Source organism: Benincasa hispida, chromosome 12 (genome assembly GCF_009727055.1).
Source record: "Benincasa hispida cultivar B227 chromosome 12, ASM972705v1, whole genome shotgun sequence".
NCBI lineage: Eukaryota > Viridiplantae > Streptophyta > Magnoliopsida > Cucurbitales > Cucurbitaceae > Benincasa > Benincasa hispida.
This window is the reverse complement of record NC_052360.1, coordinates 10,440,825-10,446,658: the sequence shown is the minus strand read 5'-3', so window position 1 is coordinate 10,446,658 and position 5,834 is coordinate 10,440,825. Positions and strand designations below refer to the sequence as shown.

The window sequence follows — 5,834 nt, the reverse complement described above, 5'->3', positions numbered from 1 at the left end:
CTTGCCTTGATACGCATGTCTAGCGGACTATAGGCACACCGTCAAACATGAAAATAACATGAACATGAACCCGTCGACTCACGCATGTCTAGCGACCTGTAGGTACATTGTCAAATATGGAAATAATATGAATGTAAACCTGTCGGCTCATACATGTCTAGCGGCTCGTAAGCTCGCCGTCAAACATGAAAAATAACATGAACGTAAATCTGTTGGCTCACGCATGTCTAGCGGCCCGTAGGCACACCGTCAAACATAAAACATGAAAAAAAATAACACAAACGTAAATCTGTCAGCTCATGCATGTCTAGCGGCCCGTAGGCACAGTATCAAACATGAAAAATAACATGAACGTAAATTTCCTATTCCTCTTTCAAAATATATATACTTATATATTTTTCTTTAAGAAAAACTCCAACAAACAAATTTAATTATCTCCTTAAATAATCAAATCTCTAAGCGCAAGCCAAAATAAAAACTTAATTAATTCCAAATAATTAAATTATATTTTAGCTTAGCCAAATACATAAATCTCATATTCCAATTTATCCAAGTAGTCCAACATAAAAATAAAGCTTAATTACAAAAAAAAAATCGGGTGTTACATTATCAACTCATTTGGATTGGGTTCAAATAAATGAAAATTCTAAGGTTTGAGTTAGTTCATGGGTTCACCTAATATAACTCGAACCAACCCGAATTTATTATTAACTTTAAAATATTTTTTTTATTACTTATAACACAATTATTTATACCTATATTGATTTTAATTTTATTTAATTCCAATATTTTTTTGAATAATTTATTCTTCAACAACTATTAAAAGTATTTTTTTACTCTTTAGAAAAATTTTCACTATATAAATTGAAATGGAATTATTAATCTTAATTCAATATATGCAAATAATTAAATTAAATTTTTACATATTTACTTTTTGCTTTTTTTTATAACAATATTTTAAATAAATTATCCGATTAACCCGAACTAACCGAACCCAAATATTTCATAGTTGGGTTGGGTTGGGTTTATTTTTTAATAAGGGTTATTTGAATTGAAAAAATTTACAACCCAAACAATTGGATTGGATTTAAAAAGTCTTTCAACCCAACCCAACCCAATCCATGAACATCCCTAATATTTATCAAAGAACATTAAAAAAACCTCTGAAACAATACTTCAAGTACTTTAATGTCGGTTTAAAATTGACATTATAAGGGTACAATGTTGATTGAAAACTGACATCAAAGATCATGTTATAAAAGATCTTTAATGTCGGTTGTCTTTGATGTCGATTTTAAACTGACATTACAGATGACCAAGATTTCAATGCCAATTATCTTCATTGTCCGTTTTCAACTGACATTGAATACTATTTTCAATATCGGTTTTTCACCTACTTTTTGTTAGTAACTGTCTGATATTAAAAGTCTGTCATTGTTTTATCATTGAAAATATATATATATATATATTTGTTGGTTATGCAAATGTAAATTAATAATATTTCTCTTTTACCTGTACATGCACAAAATAAAATCTTAATTGCTTTTACAAATCCCCACTAAGTCACAAATGAAAAATTGGATGATAATTTAACTTCAAAACCAAGATAAAATATATTTTTCATCCAAATCAACTCCATATGGTTTCAACAACAAATCCCTATGCATCAACCATGAAGTATACATATATATTCTACATTGAACAAGTAGAGTATATGCTAAGTTGGACACAAGAATAGAATGCAAAATAAATGAATTACAAAATGGTTAAAATAACTAAAAATATGTTGAAGATAAATAAGGAGTGTTTAACGATGTTTTCTCAAGTTTGTCTCATGTCAATTTTTGGAACCTAGAGACTATTCTCCCACCTACAAAGTAGATAAAACGATAATTTTAACAAATAAGTAAAAAATAGAACATAATATTACCCTTAGTGAAGATAACAAATATATGCAAGCTTGCCAAACATAAAACTATGATGACAATGTAAAATAGACATCGAAATCTCATGTAATTTAAGCATATAAAATACAAGTGAGCCTTATAGTAATTACGAATGAGTTTACATGACTTATAAGTATAGTTTTTATGTGAAAATCTTCCCTATAAACACTTCTACGAAAAGTACCAATTAAAGTACTTTAAAAACACCTTAAAATACCTTGAGTAGTTTAAAATTCTACTTGCCTAAAAAACACTTCACTACAACAAATATCTACTAATACATTAGGTCTCATTGATATATTTGCAAGTGTCCCTAAACATAATGTACATAAATCACAAGATTAAAGCAAGATCTAAAATCTCCTTTTTATTCCAATCAAAAGGCAGATCAGTGAATCACATCAACAACATAAGAATTAGCATAACGATGGATCCAGTCAATAAACATTTCAGGTTAAATCGATAAAAAAGCATGGGCTCCAAGAATAATTAAGAGAAACTGCTATGTATTTCACAGAAAATAAAAGAGAAAAACAAGAGTTTTCAGATTTATTCTAATTTCTTAATCCACAAGAGTTTCAAACAGAGATGGAATGCAAAAGTCAAATAATCCATACCTTCGAACCGGAGCTCTATGCGCTGGAACACCTTGCAAATCGAAGACCATCCACGCCAAAAAAACTCCTTCTCAACCCCATGCCCATAGTGCTTATAGAACACTTTGTGAGCAACATAATATTGGGCTACCAACTACATCAAAGAAAGAGTTTCCGAGAAAGAAAAATACATAAATAGAAAACATATATTTTTAAAAACGTGAACGTCCAAAGAAGGTTTTATATCCCAGAAAACACACATATTTTACACCAAAAAATTTCAAACAACATGCCACTCAGAAGTCAAATGGAAGCAAAAACATAGGCTAAATCTTAAAGGTTTGCCTTAGTTGATACCATCTCTTATTGATTACAACTTACAAGCTTATGCTTCCATAAAGGTATCTAAACGGTTGGTATATTCTGCAGCAAGTAGCATCATAAAAGCATGTACAAACAACTTATCAACTTGAGCAACTTAATGTTATCAATGAGAAGAAAAAAACTAATTAGAAACATAATAAATTATGCAAAAGGCATAACCATAAACAACAATACTTACAAACTCACAGACACAAGAAACTAAACAAATTTATCTCCTCAAACAACTAAATTGTATTTTGGAATAGAAGGGAAAACTACTCACCTTGATAAAGCAATACAATGATACTCAATCCAAATTTCAGTTCCTCAAACAAAAGTCAAATTTCTTGAAATCTATACCATCAAAACAAAGTAGAGATATTATAACTAATATGAACTCAATAGAAATCACAAACAACTTTTCAATCTGAGCAATAAAATGTTATCAAGGTGAAGAAAAAAACTAATAGCAACATAATAAATTATGCACAAGGCATAACCATAAACAACAAAACTTACAAACATACAAACATAAGAAACTAAACAATTTAATTGTGCGTCAACTTCATTGTTCGTCCCCTAAAAATCCCACAAAGCCAACACACGAGTGATTTACAGACTCCTCAACTGACTAATGCCTAACAAGATCTAGTTACATCATTTAGGCTCAAGCAACTTTCTCCCAGTGAATTAGATTGGGAGATTATGCTTCCAATCAGCAGGAGATTTTAGATCATAATAAGCATTAGCAAAAATTATGCAAAAGAAGAAATCTAATACTCCCACCGGAAAAAAAATTATAAACAGAACTCATTTTTCTTTTAACCTTAATGAGGTGGTTCACACTTTACACAAGTAAAGCATCAACTTTCGCACCGACTATAAGCATCAAAGACATCGTAGCAAATAATAGACAAAACTCTAGAAGTTATTATCGATAGAATCCCAATTCAAGAAGCCGAGTGTTATAACAACCCAATCTCCCAACAATGATTGAGAAACCAAACACAAAAAAAGAAAACAAAATCCCCATATTGAATTAACTAAAATCAGAGGGAGGGGTGAAGAAGCAACAGTAGTAGAATGCCACATTTCCCAAATCCTATCAAGTACACTATACATAGAGAAACAATTCTCCAAATCGTCACTGTCAAAACAACCAAACAGGCAAATAAAATGGAAAATCCTAAGAGAGAACACTATTGAAACATCATCAAGATTGTAGAAAAGTGACACAGAAACCCAGTAATGAAGACTAAAACAATGAGGAAAGAAGAGATTGGCATGAGAAGTTGAGAGAGAGGCCTGAAGAAGAATGTTTTTCATGAGAATCAAGGAAGCGAAGGTGTAGAAGGCGTGCACACACCATAAGCAGTGAGGGGAGGAATTGCGCGAGTGGTTCTTCGATTGGGAAATTAGGGTTTGAAATTCACCCGCCAATTGAGAACTATGGGGAAGAGTTCGTTCTTACCCAAAAATGAAAAACTGTGGAGGGTGGTTCTGTCTGACCGTGAGAGAGATAGAGAGAAGGGAAAGGAAAATTAAGGAGGAGGGTAGTGAAAGGGAAAACGTGAGAGCCACGAGGCATAGGGGGAGGGAAAGGAAACTTTGGGAGGGGTTCTCAAATTTTTCTTCCATTTTTCAAAAAAGAGGGAAAACGAAAAGCGTTGAAAGTAATTGGTTTAAAACCGACATTAGCCTCATCTTTTATGTCAATTTTAAATCGACATTAAAGATTTTTTTTCAGACATTATATATCCGAGACTACTATTTTCAACCGACATTGAAGCCCAAAATTGTTGTAGTGAGATATATTCTTTTTCTATCGGAGGTGATTTAAAACTTTTGAAAATGATCTATTCTTTATCGAAGGTTGTTGAAAATTTTTGAAAAAGATATTACATTTATCAAAGGAGTGAAAAAAACATTTGAAAATTATCTACTCTTTATCAAAGGTTATAAAAACCTTTGAAAAACATATTATATTTATCAAAAGAAGTTTAAAAAAACCTTTAAAAATTATCTACTATTTATCGAAATCGAAAGTTATTGAAAATATTTGAAAATTACATACTTAAAACATTTGAAAATTTTATTATATATCGAAAGATATTGAAGATCCTCGAAAAAGATATTATATTTATGAAAGAATATATAGGAAAAATATAATATTCTTTATCAAAGGAATTTAAAAAATCTTTCAAAATTACCAGTGTATATATATTATTATTAGTTTTTAATAATATTTCAAAATTATTAAAAATAAATTCTTCTTCCATCCTTATTTCTTCGTCTTTTGTGCTAGGGCTTCAAAGTCATCATCGCACGTCCCTTTCTTCGCCCTTCAAAATCTTCACAAATCTATTTTTTCTTCCAATGTTATACCATGATTCTTCTTTTTATATTTTGTAACTTCTCCTGTTGTTTTCATCGTTCACTCATGTTTGCTTGATCAGCTAGCAAGGAGAATCTGAGAATTTGAAGCCAACTGAATGAGGATTTGATTTCATCCACTAACAAGGAGGATTTTCGACAAAAGAGGTAATCACCAAAGTGACTTTATTTCTGATTTTCTTTGATAATCATTGATTATTTGATTTTGTCAATAATGGGACGTTCATGATTAGGTCTGTTTGGTTTATGATGTTGTTTTCGATTGATTTTGTCTATGTTGTAGTTTTTGGTCGAATTTGTCTCTGTCTTCTCTCTATAAATTAAGAAATGATCATGTATCACCTTTCAATGGCTCCCCTAGTTACGTGGGAGGAATTCTCAAGTTGCTCGAACCTGGTGAGAGGAATTTTCCTGGTCGAGTAATGGGAAGCGGGCTAGTCCTCGAAAATGTCCGTTCCTTTGTCGTTGGGCCCAAAATCTTCCTTGTTGAGACTTAACTTGTAGTCTTGTAAGATTGCACTTGAAAAGATCTTTA

General features: G+C 31.1%; 1 long non-coding RNA gene across 2 annotated transcripts; it reads right to left on the bottom strand.

Annotated features, from left to right (window-relative positions):
• LOC120092817 lies at positions 1-4,563 on the bottom strand. Of its 2 annotated transcripts, none has more exons than XR_005486166.1 (4): positions 4,272-4,563; positions 3,189-3,259; positions 2,564-2,696; positions 1-96 (listed from the first exon to the last, which is right to left on the bottom strand). It is a non-coding gene; the product is annotated as an uncharacterized LOC120092817 (long non-coding RNA). The 2 variants fall into 2 exon arrangements; XR_005486165.1 differs by lacking the exon at positions 1-96 and adding an exon at positions 1,589-1,870.
• Positions 4,564-5,834: the final 1,271 nt, after the last annotated feature.